The sequence below is a fragment of the Anas acuta genome, chromosome 5 (genome assembly GCF_963932015.1).
Source record: "Anas acuta chromosome 5, bAnaAcu1.1, whole genome shotgun sequence".
Taxonomy (NCBI): domain Eukaryota; kingdom Metazoa; phylum Chordata; class Aves; order Anseriformes; family Anatidae; genus Anas; species Anas acuta.
The window spans coordinates 12191878-12208529 of NC_088983.1; positions in this window are offsets into that span (position 1 = coordinate 12191878).

Here is a 16652-nt window from a genome sequence, read left to right on the forward strand (position 1 = left end):
TCCTGTGGGAGGGACCCCACAGCACAGGGGACGAGAGTGACTGAGAAGGAGCGGCAGAGAAGCACTGTACACTGACCATAACCCCCATTCCCCTGTGCTGCTCGGGGGGAGGAGGTGGAAGAGGGTGGATGGGGGGGGAAGGTGCTTTTGGTTTCTTTCCTTTGTTTCTCACTTCTCTAGCTTGTTAGTAATAAGCAATAAATCTTACTGTCTCCTATGCCAAGTCTGTTTTGCCTGTTACAATAACTACTGCACGATCTTTTTGTCCTTATCTCAACCTTTGAGCCCTTTTTATCATATTTTCTCCCCATTCCTCTTTGAGGAGGAGGAGTGAGAGAGTGGCTGTGGTGGAGCTCGGCTGCCCACTCAAGCAGAACCATGACAATGAGTCTAAATGATTACCCTCTCTCTGCCTTACCTATTCACCCTGTCTGCTTGCCATTTTTAAGAAGAATGAGACACTGCAAGTTTTAAAACTCAGCAAAAAGCCATCACAGTCTGGTTACATCTGTTGCAACCCATAACTGGAGCTGTTTTATGAGCTCTCCAGCATTGCATCTGAAGTGGTAACAACAATTACACTTCCTCTCCTTTATATGGGAGCCAAAATTTGACTCAAGTAGCTGGAAGGTAGATTTGTACTGTTGAAATAAAAATTATCCTGATTAGGAATGTTTTGACTAAGATTCCCCCCACCTGGTTGGCCAGTGCTATTGTTCACTATTTAAACTGTTTGCTACTTAAAACTAGACCCCCTACTGCAAAGGAGATGTCATTGAGATGTATAGGTATGACCATTTCAGATAAGATGCAAATTGCCTGAGGCTAGTTCCTATTGGTAAGCAATCACCTAGAAGACTAACTAACTCAAGTCTGGCACACAATAATTTACCAAAACAAATGACAACTGGAGAGAATTCAGTGGAAAGTAGAGGGCTGAAGAGTTCGTAGATCTGGAACTGTGAGGGTAGGATGAAAAACACTAAAAAACAGTTATACAGCTTTACATATTTGTTCATCACTTGCTTGCAACAGATCTTTTTTATGATAGAAAATATAAAAAGTGTTAAACACTGGCAGAGCTGCAATTTCTGGAGGTTTGATGAACAGGTTAGGTAAAAATTTGCTGAGTGCCTTAGATATATTTAATCCTGTCACAAAGTTGAGAGCAGAGGGAACAACATCTTAAGCCCCCTCCAGCCTCACTTATCTGCATCTGTGAATTCATGCTTCTCTGGATTTTCTGCTGAGAGGTTGTTTGAGAGTGAGTAGAAGGGTTATCATCTAAGAAGTTAGCGAACCAGAACAAATAGGAAGGAAAAGCACCAAAGTCATTCTTCACAGTTATGCTCATCACTTTTTAAAATGAAACTGTGCTATTTTTAACAAAGTTCCTGGAAACACAAAAACACAACAAGATAAATATCCATTATCCCCTTCCCCACCACTCCCACTACCCCCCCCCCCCCAAAAAAAACAAACAAACAACACACACACACAAAAAAAAAAAAAAACAAAAAAAAAAAACCCACAATATATATATATATATATATATCAAATACATGGATTTTCTTTGTATAGTATTTTGCAATCAGAGCTGGCCAGACAGCTTCCATCAGATCTCCCTCATTTTTCTCTCTTCCGTCCCTCTCTCAGAAATGAACATCCCCCCAAAACAAAACACTAATCATTCAAAGTTTGCTTTCTCTCAAAATCTATGAGATCGCATAGCTAGATGGTTTCATGGTGGCTAGCCTGTCAGCTTGTCTCTCAGATCAAGAAGCCAAATTGGGAAGACCTTGTCAAGGCAATCAAAGTTTCATAGATTTCAGGTGGCAGGGGAGCCCAAACTGTAGAGCAATGAGGCACTGAACTTCCATATAGAATACAGATAATTTCCCTTGTGCTACTGAGACATTTTGCCATCACTTTGAAGGGAAATTACAGATTTCCATGAGAAGTTACTGAAAAGTTAGAAGTTTTCCATATAGAAATTGATTTGTCTGTCTTCCCCTATGGGCACAAACAATAGACACTACAGAGCAGAAGCACAAGTGAAATAACAAAATAGTTGCTCAAGTGATCAGCACTCACGCTATGCAAAACATGAGGAAACTGTTGAAGAGGAAGAAGAAAAATGCAAGCATGCAATTAATACTGTACTTGCACAATGATCAAGCTGAGGCCATCTTGCATTTTCTAGGAAGGCAATCTGCCCAAGTGATGGTTTTTTAAAATAGACTTTGTGCATATAAAGCTGATTTGAGTTCAGAGCAGCACATCTGATGACTAAATGTGGCAAACAGCCAGATGAAGATCACAGTCTCACTGACAGCCTCATTCTTCTCAGTCCTATTTCAGACCTCACAGCTACCTGAAATAGATTGCTTTGCATTAAAAATAGTCTGCTGTGAAACACTGCATACCTTTCAAAACCTGCATCATTTACTGAAACATAAGTAAAAGATAGAATGGACTATTAGGTAACCCAATTTGTCTTTCTCTGTAGTCATGACCTGATGGTGTCAGCTCAGGCTAGCTGTCTTTCATCATTTTATCTGAGAGGTCTAGAAAATCTCATTGTAAGCAAGATTTCTATCCTGCATGAAATTTAACTGGTCAACAGTATATGTGTGATGGGAATTCAAAAGGAGCAAGTGTCATTAGTGTATTTGTAGGGGTACTCAATCTATGCTATGAACTTACTATAGCTTGTTCAAAGCTTCATGTATGCTTCAAGTGTTTCATGTATATACTTCCTTTAGATGTAGCAGAGCTACTTTCATAATGCTTTGAGTGCATCTTGCTGGTGTATACCAAAAATAAACAATGGAGTGTATTTTGAGGAATACTGTACAATTTGAAGCATTTCCTCTCTTCCTCTATTTGTTACGTCTATTCAAGGAAATTCAAACATTCCCACGAACATCTGTTAAACTGATAGAATAGTCCCTGACACCTCTTGATATGTTTCAAGTAACACTTTCTAAATTAATTGTTGAGCATGGTTGAGGAGTTAGACCTCTGGCACTGTCTAAATTCCATGCCCAACCAATTAACTCACTTGTGTCTGTGAATCTCTGATCCAAATCATAACTTTCCCAGTAAAGAATCTCCATTTCTGGTTAAACAGGATTTCACTTGATCAATTCAATCTGAGTAGATTTACATGATGGTATCAGGTTCTCTAAAGGGTTTAGTCTCAAAGACAACCACTACTGTAATTTAGATGAGCCTTATACTGTTAATGACTAAATATTATATAAACTGTTCCTATTGCAGAAGTTACTCTTCTTTTACTTTTGTAAAAATCTTTTCTCTTCCATTTCTTTACCATGCTTTCTTGCCCAAAGAGCAGAAGAAAAACCTCCCAGATCTACTCACCTGGAAAAATCAAACAGTGTGAAATAAGAGTTAAACAAGGCAAATAAATTCTGTGCTAGAAATACCTTGTATATGGTAACCAAAAAAAGAAGAAGAAAATGAAAGACAGGTTGACTGTACCCCACAAGTTAGGTGAGTCAAGAGTTATCATCTATAGTCCTTCCTAGCTGTGTTTCAAATTTTCTCTCATACCTCACAAAAGTAATTCAATATTCATGAATTCATATTTTCCATATGAGAACACTGATTCAGACATCATATAGAAGCAACTTTGGAGCCTGAAACATTTTTAAATTATTTTGTCTTGTTCAGGTGAAAACCACCATAAGGACACAAAATATTATTTTGAAGTCTAAAATAGCTTTTGAGTTCTGTTGAACCATGTCCTGATATGTCCATGTCCAAACAGACAAGAAATTAATGACAAATACACTTGGCACTTAGTGGCAAATTAGAAATGACTATTTTATTAGAAAAGCAGTGTGTTGAAATATAAAAGAAAGTGTATGCCGTCAGTTTGCATACCTAGAATATTCGTATTGCTGACATGACTTCAAATGAGAATAGCATCCTAAGTAAAGGTGAGTAGGGCATCCTAAGTAAAGGTGAGTAGAAAGATACTTCATTTTATTTAGAGACATGCAGAAATAGAGCGTGTTTTTTGTTTGAAAACAGCTTCCGACCCACCCCTCATGCCCCAGAAAACCCATGATTCCACTTGTAAATATCCATGATAAGTTATTATTATATACATTAATATGTATCTGTTTTGCATAAGGAGAGCAGTGGTTGGAGAAAAACGCTTTTGTCTTCCAAAGAGCTGTTACCTTTTGAGTCATTATTTGCACCAAACCATAACAGCTGTATAGGTTATATTTTAAATTTTTGTCTCTGAGAATTTCATACAGCAGGAAAACCACCCGTTCCCTATAAAAAGTTCGGGCTGTTAAAGCAGAGATTTGCATCCTTATTCTTTGGTATGTAAAACCCACAGAACATCTCTAATGTGTGGAGCAAAGCCTGCAATTTTTTTTAATTGATTTGGTGTATTTTGTTGACTGGCTGGTAGACAAATACACACGTAGTTATCCACTATTCAATTCATAAAATGAATCATCCCTTGCAAGGAAGTATCTGCGTTTTGAGATAATTTGGCACAGAACAATGAATGAGTCCAATCTGTAGAAAACCTACAGGTCCATGCAACACTGAACTCTACATGCATACACAGGAATTGGAATATTTGACAAAACAAATTTTTCTAACTTGACTGCCCAAGGGAGTCTTGCATAAGGTGGCATAACAACTCCAGCAAATAATTTATTATGACTTTGTAACCTACCTATATGTTTACATCCCCCAAAGACCACAGATGCAGTACCATTCAGCAGGATCAGGCCCATGCCATGCAGGTTTGCAAACCAAAAAGCCAAATCCTTCTTTCTGTCCAGAGAGATGGGAGTTCATGTGCTGTAATTTCCATACATTTCAGAAGAAAACATGCCTTTTTCTCTTCAAAGCTGTGGGGATCATCTCTGAAGCTGAAGTTATTTGCAAAGTGTTCTGGACATTTGGCACGTTTCTTCAGATGAGCATGTTTATAGAAGAAGTAATTAACACAGCACAATTGAAGCTAAGATTGAACTCATCAGGGAAGGAAAGAACTAGTGAGCTTCAATTTGATGGCCAGGTAACCTAGCTTCCACCCATTTCACACTAAATAAGAAAGGGGCACTGTGTCTGTTTTTTCAACTTTGTCAGCAGCTGGCAAATCTGAGGCACACAAGAAGGTGTATGCTTTTTACTAATCTCCTATTGGGAGGGGCCTCCTGTCAAAGCACATTGTACAAAGGAACCACAGCAAACTTTAGCATTTACTACTTATCCTCTATCCTTAAAGTTATTTCATACGCCTCTGGAAAATGAGTCAAAGGTGTTTCTCCTTCATGGGGTCATTCTTTGTTCTTAATGTGAAAGTGAGAGGGCTTGCAAGACACCTTCACCAACCTTATCTTCTTGGGAGTTGAATGACAGCTTCTGATGGTAAGACCTCTATGGTAGAAACAACTTGGTCTGCTAGAACCCTAGGGAGAAATTGGCTACAATTCAGATAGAATTAAACTGTCTGGGTTCCGAAATATTCAGGATAAGCAAAAGGATGCACTCAAGAACATTATTTCCTGTACAGAATTATTAGGACACTCTCTTAGTGAGAACATTAAATCCTGATACTGAAACGTTCATGAAGAATTTGAAGGAAAGACATTGTGTCATTTTAACAAGTACACAGGAGACATCTGAATTGTAAAGTATTTTTTTTATACACAGTGCATTTGTTGTGAGCAGTTCTGAAGCTTTTACCTAATTTTTTACTGAAATGACTGACTATACTTTTTATTGAATAGAAACTGAGCTTAGTTCTACTTTATGTGGATGGCCATAACTAGTTAACATTTCTGGTGTGAAGGTCATTAGCATATTATATCATATTGCAAATGTCTATGGATGAGATATTATTTGTTAAAGTATATTGGGTTCTTGTGGAAAAAAATAAAAATAAAAATCTGAATGCTTTATCTGTAATATGGCACTGGAAATAAGTTAGGGAGATGTAGGTGATGAAGAACCCAGTAATCATAACAGCAGAAAGGCAGAGATGCAAATGTCAGACAGCTGTCTTCCTCTATCCTCCTTTTCCAACCTAGCACAATTATAAATCATTATCTAGTACGCCTGCCTTTTAGAAACACCAGTATTTGGTATTGTTAATACGCAAAAACTCAAAGCTTAAGGATGCCTAGGTGAGTATGTGTATGGAAAAGATGCTGGTGTAGGGATAGAGGCTCCAAGGACAGGGATCTGAAGAAGACTAACTTTGAAAGAACTCTGAGTAGGAACCAAAAAAAATGAATGAATTTTGCTGTACATCTGGATCTAGAGCAGAAGGACAGAGACAGTGACTGCTTCACCGGGGCTTGTGGAGACTTTGTGATAAGGGGTTCCTTAGAAGAGAGGAGCTGGGAAGTGGGGGTGCATCACACACTTCATATTGACTAGCTCCCATCTTACTCTGGTCATTCACATGCCTACATTAACCTAAGTGTCCTGCTGTTTATTTGCATTTTGAAATTTAGCAACCCCACAGGTCATTCATTCATGGATTTTGGAAAGTAAATGAATTTGTAAAGCATTTTTGATAATAAATTCAAAATTAAACTCCCACATAAATGACATTTTATGGTATTGATACTTTTCAATTTGCTTAGTAAGAGACTAGTTTAACAAGTCTATGAATGGTATACTCTCAAATGTTTAAATGTTTTAAATAAAATGTACATCATTCTTGAAGAGAGGACAAAGTTTGTATGTAGATGCAAATCTGTAGCTGTAAAAAATGTTTTTATTTATTTAAGTTACTAAAATAGGGACAGACCGAAAAAACTGTATCTGGAGCTGATTTCTCTCAATTGTTTTTCTAAGTGTTTAGTTTTCACTTTGGACCCAGCTGTTGAATTATACATTTTCTAAATAACAGCATTATTTTAAACAGCCTGTCTGGAGTTCTGGAGAGTAGGGGCAAGGAAGAAAAGTTTGAAATACATATCTGAGGATAAGGATAGCTAATTAAAAAAAATTCATCTAACAAATATGCATAAATAAAATAACTGGAGGGGAGAAAAATCACAGAAGCCACAAAATATGCAAAAGGAAAGATAGATCATATCATTCACTGCTCCTTTAGGAATCTTGATTAATAATAGAAGCACAATAGTAAAGAACTTAAGTTTTAACATACTTATTTCTTGACTTTCTGCCAACAGAGATTTAGTGACACAAACCTACCATCTTGCAGAAATCTCTAGAGATGAAAAGACTATAGATGTGCCTAAAATGGCCTAGATTAATATGATGACACTTCAAAAGCACAAGTTGGAACATTACCCATTTCATCTTGAGCTGTGAATAATTCATCATTTTAAAACATGGGGTTTTTAAAACTTAGATGCAGATTTAGATGCATAATTATTGAATTTCCTTTGATCCACATTGTTTGTTTAATCAGTTACCTAACATTAGGAAGTATGCTTTGTAATTATTGTAATTTGAGTTATCTTATATAATAGAAAAGAGAAAAAAAGACTTGAATACCGTATTAAAGCACTGATAGCCATTTGACAAATCTTTTCAGCAGTTCTGAGTATAAAGGCTTAGCATTTCCTAAGACAGAGGATAACTAGAGGTTAGGTATTGATGATACGATTCAGTGCAGTATTCTAACTTTGATTATAAGTTTTTCTAGAATAATAGAAACTACAGGTATAACAAAATGTACAGGTATCACATTTTCATGAAGTTCCTGTTTTTTTCTTGTACAGTATATCTTGTTCTAATTCTGTTATATATGCTAAACGTATACTCTTATACTTGAAATATTTAAGATACAACTTAAGCCAATTAAACATAGTAAATAATCCTTTTGTGTTGTTATCCCACACTTCTGCCAGCCATACAATGGAAGGTGGCTTCTAGCCCAGATAAACTATTTATAGTAGAAGGGGCTTTAAGTAGGCTTAATTACAACCTAAGATTGTCCCAAACGGATCTGTTTCACAACACACGGTTCCCTGTCTTTAAGTGTAAGGCAAGACTAAAGCTTGGAAACGTTTCCTACTACTGAGCACAAAACAAAGCTATTTTGAAACTTTTCCAGTGCTCAATAGGAGCTCCATGCGACAGGCAGCAGTGTTCACTGCTGTGCTTTCCAAGCTGTCTGCTGGTCTTAGGAAAGATGGTTATAAACCTGTATCCTTCTGCATCTCAGCCAGCCAACACACAAGGGATGGTACCCTAGGAACCCTGCTTGTTTACATGCATATGTAAAGACCATGGAGAGCAACAAAATCAGAATGAATCAAAGGAAATTATAGTTATAGCATACTTGTGTACCTTAAGTAAAGGCTAACAATAAATGTTTGTCCCACTAGTATTTAAAAGGTGTCCTCCTGAAATCATCTGAAAAAGATCCATCTACACACACCAGAGTTCAGAAGAGGTATTCTACCTTTTCTCAGTCAGGGCTGTTTTGGGGAGTGTTAATTAATAAGAATGTCTGAAACAGCATTCTTGATGCTAAACTGACTCTGAAAGACATGAAACTATCCTGAAGAATGCATCTGCAGTGGTCTCAACTTTTGGCAAAACACAAAAAAATGCTATTATTCCTCAACCCATGAAAACCTCATGGTTCAAACTCAGCTGTTTTAACAGAGACACTCCTCTTACATTTTAGAAAAACTATCAACATCTCTGAAATTCTGCCCTGTTGAAGTCTGTCAGTTTTTAAAAAGTTTATACCATAACTGAGATTTCATCTGAGGCTCCTGACTGAACACTCAGAGTAATTATAGTCTCTTCACTGATTTCAATGTATTTAGAGCTGTAATAGTACAAACCATATTCTAGTAGCAATGTGTGAACCTCAACAGATTGAATAAAAACAGAACAATTTTCTATTAGTCAATATAAAAATTTATGCAATCTCTGCATAAGACAGAAGGTAATAACAAGGCAAGCATACAGTGGAACACTCTTTTATATCCTCCAGAATGGAAACCAGCAGCTCTCTCCATTACATACCAGCCTACCTGTTTTTCTTTGTTTGTTTGTTTCTTTTCCATCAGCATGTGTAATAGCTTTTTTGAACCCAACTATTGGCATCCACAGCATCCTGCAGAGAAGCAGTGGGAATTAAGTGGAAAAAAAATTTCTTGGCCTTAGTTTTTTACCTTGATGTTTGAGTGTTTTATTTGCTATTCCACATGTACTGAGAAAGGGAGTAATACTCCCTACCCATATGATATAGCAAATGTCATGTAGGATATCTAGAATATCTCCCTTACATCAACTCTTTTCAGGCAAAAGATTTAAATGCAGTTAGTCACTCCTTACACAGAAACTTCTTAATCACCCTCACTATCTGTCTTATTGCTTGTTTTATTTCCTCTGTAGCCTGAGTGGGAGTAACTGCAAAGTTGCACGTATTGTTCAAGATGCAGGTGTGCTGTGGATTTGAATAGTGGCACAATCATATTTCCTGCTTACTTCCTTACTCCTTTCCTACTACTTCCTACCACCCTATTTTTACTTTTTTACCACAATTGAGTACTAGGGTGATGTTTCCAGGGCACTAGATGCAATTAGTCCCAGATTCCTTCCTTTAATGGTGAACTAATTTAGAGATATTTGGAATGTATGTATATTTAGGGTTATTATTCCCTGAAAGCTCAATTGGTTTTTATCAACAACAAGTTTCCTCTGTCACTTTATTTCCCAGTCACTTGCTGATGTAAGATTCCTCTTTCACAGCTGGATTCCTGTTCAACTAGAGTGAATAATTTTCTCTCATCAGCAAGTTTTGCCACCTCACTTTTCATCTTTTTTTTTTTTTTTTCCAGAAGACCAACAGACGTGCAGAAAAGCACAATCTCCACACAGATCCCTGTGGGGTGTCACCGATGCCTTCCCTCCCCTTCAAATTTGTTCTAACCCTGTGCTTCCTCTCCACAAACCAGATATTAAGCCAGGAAAGGAACTTCTCTTTTATTCCATGATAAATTTTTATTTCAAAAAGAGTGTTTAATGAGGAACTTCAGTCAAAAGCTTTTTGAAGGCCTAAATATAGGTATCTGAATTTTTTATATATAAATATCAGCTGACTCTTATTAACAACCTCCATCAAACTGATAAATTTGCACCTCAAGGCTTCTTTTACAATCTGCATTAACTGCTCCTCTATATGCTTAACAACACACTCAAATTTTAACATTTATACTAGGATTTTATTTTTTAAACACTAGTTTGCCTGGGATGGAGGTAAGATTTACTATTATATAATTCTTGATTTTGTTCTTTCTTTTTAAAGTGGTATCACTTATGCCTTTTGCTATTTCTCAGCATGAGACCTTAGCACCTGCCCACCTGTCTGCTTGCCCTGCTATGGATAAACCCACTGCCCCTTGTGCCATCAATGAGGTATCAATGAGGTCAGTGATAATTGCAGTCATTGACAGGAAAACCGCAATTCCTTCGGCTCTAGCCAAGTGAGGTACCTCCAAGCACCCGGCATTCCCTCTAGCGGCACAGTTTGGCCACAGAAGGACGCCCTTTTACTGAGGCTTCTGCACTATTCAGCAGCCTCATGCTGCCTCCCTCCTCCCCAGCCCCCAGGAATTTTGGCTCAAAACTTCCTCCAGAGGTTTGGCTTAAATTCCTCACTCTTAACGATGGCATTGTGTTATCCAAACAGACATAAACAGGATAAGCCTCAAACAGTTAGTACAGAAGTTGCTGAGACCTTCAGGCAAAATTCATGTTCCTGGCATCCAATTCTGTTATATAAAATAATAATAATAAAAAGTAATAAAGGAATGCCAAGACAAGCTGCCTCCTCAGGCCAACCTGCTTGTGTCATTCCTTCTCCTCACAACCCGTCACCCCCAAATCCCTGCTTTCCTACCACCCTCAGGAGGGCACAGCCATTTCATAGCACCCTAAAGGCTCTCTTCTTAAAGGCAGGGTCCACAAAAAATGCTTTACTAGTTGGCATTCTGCTGACTTAATTCATTTTCAAAGGTAAGGTAATGATATTCCTGAGCATGGTGTTTAGAGTAAGGATATACAAAAGACTGAAAAAAAAAAAAAAAAAAAGCTAAGTAGCAGACCCTCTAGATGAGGACTGAACCAAATATAGAAATTTCTTGTTTGGAGTCAGTCCCCATATAACATAGATTACACATACAGAGTTGCCTTTGTGATTTCAAGACTTCACTGCAAATATTGTGAGTTAAGACAAAAAACAGACTGATAATGTATTTGAGAAAACTATGCAGCCTCTGATGTATTTTGGAAAATTTCTTCAAATAGGATGGGGACAAGACCCAAATCCTGTTGAGAAAACTATTTTGTGCTGCTTATAAAGAAGAGTTTTATAGTTTAAGAGTTTTAGCCCTGAAAATCAGGCTTCATGAGCAACCAAAGATCCCTAGGAAAACATTCAAAGTCTTGCTTGGAAGAGTTGCTTGTTCTTCTTACTAGCTTTTGTAAGGATCAGCTCAAAACAGCAACAGGCCTTTTCTACTAGATTATGACTGGACATCAGCTAGAAAAAATACACTTGGGCAAGTTACATCACCTAAGTTGTCCACCAGCCACTTCTGTTCACTTTTTTTTCTACCCAGCTTTGAACATGTTGTTCAATATCCAAATGCACAAAGATGGGTTCTCTACTAATGCATGAGGTATACTTTTTATTATTACAATATTATCAAACATCTATGCAAAACATTTTAAGAATAATGAGCAGATTTAATGCACTGTAACTTGTATTTAAGATCAAGAGAGGCGCAACAGTTGTTACAGAGGAGAGCTTCTAAAACAAGGCAAAATAAAAAATTACAAAGGGAGAACAGAAAATAATCTCGGTAGTATGGCAGCCAAAGACAGATAAAGAAGAACAGCCATCACAGTGTGATATATAAGATGCTTATTACTCATGTCTATGAGCAATAATAGCTTTGCATATTTATTAATTCTTGTATTACAATGCTGACAATAAAGTGTGGTCTTTCTCATGAAATGTTAGATATAAGAAAAAACAGGTAGAATAAATTAGTTTAGGCTCAGTACATGACTAGAAACAGTGTGTCATCACTAAATAAATTAGTGGTTGAGGGATATTAATTTATCTTCCTGCACAATTCTCTGTTGTGTTTGTGTCACATTAATTCCTCATCTGGACAGGTGAGTAGCTGGAGCTCTAAGGGAAATATATAACCCCCCAAATGTCACATATACAAGGGTGTGCACTGATGAGCAGAAAAGTTTTAAGTGAATGTTTACTTCCCCTGAAAACATATTATGGCACAAATCATACTGAGACTGGGAGGATGTACCAGCGTGGATCTCTGATGTCTAATCGCACCCTACTAGTACTTCCCTCTGTCCTCATCTCTGAATGACAAGCCCCTTGTATTCTTCCCTATAACATTTCAGCTTTGGAACAGAGATCTCTTAAGCATCAGCATTAGGGACCAGTGCACATAAACACTAAAAAGCACAACAGCTTAAAACTCCACCCTTGAATCATTTGTAATTGACTGCGCCCTCTCTCCATGCACACATGCTTGCCTTTCTTACTTAGATTTGTACTACCTCCTCTTTTCCAAATTGCCTCACATAATCCTCTGAACACCTTTGGTCAACAGAATTTATGTTGTCTCCTCATTCTTCTTTCATATTTTCTGGGGCCAGACCAACAGATCACCCCTACCAAGTTTCCTCCAATACCAAACTTTTCCACTTTATGAATCTTCAACTAAAATCCTGGACCTCTGAAGACATCCTAAGCTGGCCTATTTGACTTGACACCCAAATGAGCAATTGGTTGTCACCTCTCTTCTCTATCCAAGGTATTGCTCATTAGTAAATCCTTCAGGTTCACCAACCAGTACAAATTTATACATACATACACTGCATAAGGCACATGTACATATCCTGATAAAAGGTATGCTGAGAGAAGATGCATAAAAAAGGGCATTTGTACCAAGTGTAGGTAAGGTCACAGGTTCAAAACTAAGTCATATATACATACTCCAAATGTATATTACATATATTTCCAGAACACATTTTTGACCATAAGTTGTACATAAGATCCCATGATTTAAGGGAGGAGGTTGGATCAAGTGACCTTTATAGAATAATTTAGGTTGCAAGTAGCCTCTAATTTCAAGAAATTTTATTTGTGCCAAACATTACAGATATAAACTTCTGAAATTTTGGCTCCTTCTGATGTAAAGCAACAGAACAAAATCTTCCTGCTTCAGCTTTTGTACAGAATTATATACACCTCCATATTCCTTGGAACCAAGTCTATAGAAATTAATTCAAAATTTTTTCCTTTCAATCTTTTAACACGAAACACTTCTGATGAGGAAGCCTAGCTTTATTACAACTCAACCTGCAGTATAAATGATTGAAACAATGATTGAGCAAAGCTGTCATGCGAATTAGATATAATTATTGAAGAGTCTTCCATTTAACCCTTGTCCTGTCCTGCTTTTGCAGGAAGCTACATATCAAGGCAGCCAGCCATATCCAATATTTTGCCATATCAGATTTTTACAACCACATTAGTGCAACCCATGCATTCGCTGCATACTACCCTTCCTCAGGCCAAGAGAAGTTTATAACACTTTTGCTTGGCCACAGGTTGGCAAGTCTGTAATTAGCCAGCCAAATAATAAAAATTCAACAATTCAAACAATTAAAATAATGGAAGAAAGCCAAACGTCAAAGCTGAATATCATACATGTATTCAATGAACTATAGTTGTTTAATATATCCAAGTTAAAACTGAGGCACATTCTGGCTACAATCACACTGGCACTCCCATCCACCAAGGTATTCCCTGCCAACCCTTGTCCCCATCCCTTGACATACAAACAAATCTAGTCCAGTCTGTGGAGTCAATTCCCGTCAGGAGTTTGTTCTACTCAGGTAAACACAATCATGCAAGCAGAGACAGGCGTGGTGGTACTCAGGGCAGCAGAAATGAAGGAAGGAGACCAGTTTATAGATCAAAGTTGGCACAAGGAAGCAATCTTCAGCCCTGGGCTGAAAGCTGAAAGTTGTTGGCCTCTTCTCAAGGTTACTCACTGAGGCCGAGAGATTCCTTACCTGTGACAGAAACTCAGTAAGTGACTAATAGCTAGCTTGTTGAAACTTTGCAAGTGATTTGTTAAGTATGCTGAAACTTTGTAATCTTAGCTAAGTGATGTAGAGGACTGTTTATGCATATAATCCTTTAGGCATAGACTGTTAAATCTGGGATTGGGATAGGGTCCAGTCACATCTAGACTCCTCTGAGTTTGGACAGCAAAAAGGACTCCATTCTGAACATTATGAAATGAGGGTCTCCCCGGCGCTTTTAGTCTGACCTAAGCAGTAAATAATCAAGTGATCTTGTATCAATATTCTTGTTAATGTCACATTTACCAGTAGAACTTTATTAAATCACTTTCTCATTCACTAAGACTGGCCCTGCTCAATCTTTATTTTCATGAATAAATATATTGCTGTTTCCATCTTCTGAGTGAAATGCATAATTATTTTTGTGACACTGCTGAACCTGATGCTGACACAAATAACCATTGTACGAGGTGCTGAGACACATGTCCACTTCTGTTTTCCCACTGCTTCCCCAGCCACTCAGGACTCTGCATAACTTTATCAGACTTAATACAATGTGTTTGGAGAAGGTTATATCTGCCTCTCACCTACGTAGCCACAAAGGGCTGAGTCTGTTACCATCACTCACATAAGCAATATTTATGCTAAAAGAGTCTGAGTAAATTCTTACTCTAGTTATGGTTTATTTCCATACAGAAGCCACTCAAGAAGCAGTATTTCCTGCATATGGAACTATTTATGTAGTAGTTCTAACATTCCTTACATGCCTGAGAGAAGAATATATTCCCACCAGGTGCTTAAGTTTCATATGTGCCCATCTCATCGTTACTCTTCTAGAAGCTACTGTTCTACATGTTAAACATTCCACAGTTCAGAGCTACAAACTTCCTAATGAGTCAGCTAAATGAGGTGGATACTACTGTTACCTGGCTTGCTTTTAAAGAAAAAGGGTGTATAAGTGTTGCTGAGTGATTCCAAAGTTACCTGAGGACAAAAAGAATGAGAAAATAATTCTTCAAAATTAATCTTACAGGTAACTAACATGTGAAGATGTATTTTGCAAGCACACATACTGCTCGCAGCTACGTGCACAATGCTCACTGTGTGCATTGTTGTAGAACTAGTTACAGTAAAGCTTACTATACATATCTTTATGTTTTTCTGTTGATAGTTTATGCATTGAAATACTGTACCTGAAAAATATAATGTAGTAAAATTAGTTTGACCTGCTAAATACTTTAAAGTAATTAAAAGAGAAGAGCACATGGCTGCCTATCCATTTATGTTTTTGCACATAATTTGTAATATGACATGCAAAGAAGCATTTAGATATTTCTGTTTTAAAAACAAGTTCATAAAAGTTTATGTATATGTGTTTTGTCTATAGTTGGAAAAAAAAATCTCTACACTGATTAGCCCTTTATATTATTGCAAATGCACATAGGATCCTACTTATGCTTTTTACAATACCAATGTATGGCCTTTACCCAGCAATATGCATCTTCTGCAATTTCAAGTGAATTTAGGAAGACTATGGAATGAAAACTTAAGGTGACAAAGCATGAAAAAATATATAAAATTTCTTGTGGAAATAATGCAACTCCAGTGAAACTGTTGACAAAGAGGTCTGAAAAAAAAAAAATGACAATTTTTTTCTTTTCTTGCCTTACAATAGCTTCTGCTCTGAAGCATACATGAAGACAACATGGGCTTTATTCACTGCAATGAATGAAGACCACTCAGATGTAGCTTGTTCAGCTCTTCACCTGACTGCTTGCCACGCACCCCATTTTAGAGCCACCCTCCACTCTTCAGTGGGTCTATCCCAATGAGGACCTGGAGGCGCTGGAAGAGCTGGTGCAATTGTCACAGAATCCAGAAGTTTGTTATCTGCAAGGAAATTGATTAGAGCTTCACATCCATGGTAGAACTAGGAATAAAAACAACATCTTGATTGCCATACTAGTGATACCAACTTTCACCTCCTACTCCCCAGGTCTGGAAAGAATAAAATTATCACAGTAGGTAAATGCTACCTTTACATCGTGTCAGATAGGCCAAGGGGAAACAATCAAAAACAACAGAAAGAAAAAAAAAATATGAAACAGGAAACACATAGAATTCTTGCTGAGCCCAGACTCAAATTAAAATAAAGGATTTTGACACATCACTGCCAGTACACAGCAAGATGGTTTTACCCTAATGACAAGCACTCTAGCTTTTGGAATTCAACATTGAATAGGATGAACTTAACCCATTTCTGAAGCTATACTGACAGCCATACTGTATCTACATTAAACATTTCCAATCTGAAATATATATATATTCTAACACTCTGTGCAAAAAGACTCATTTTCCCGATCATTTGTATTTCATTAGCATAAGGTGAAAATGTTTCCATAGAAACAGCAGAGAGATATAATTTCTAAATAATTATTACTCCACAAAGAACTCAAAAAAAATCATTTTCACATTACAGTGTAAAATCCCCAGTTAGTTAACTAATATTACAGAGAAGATAT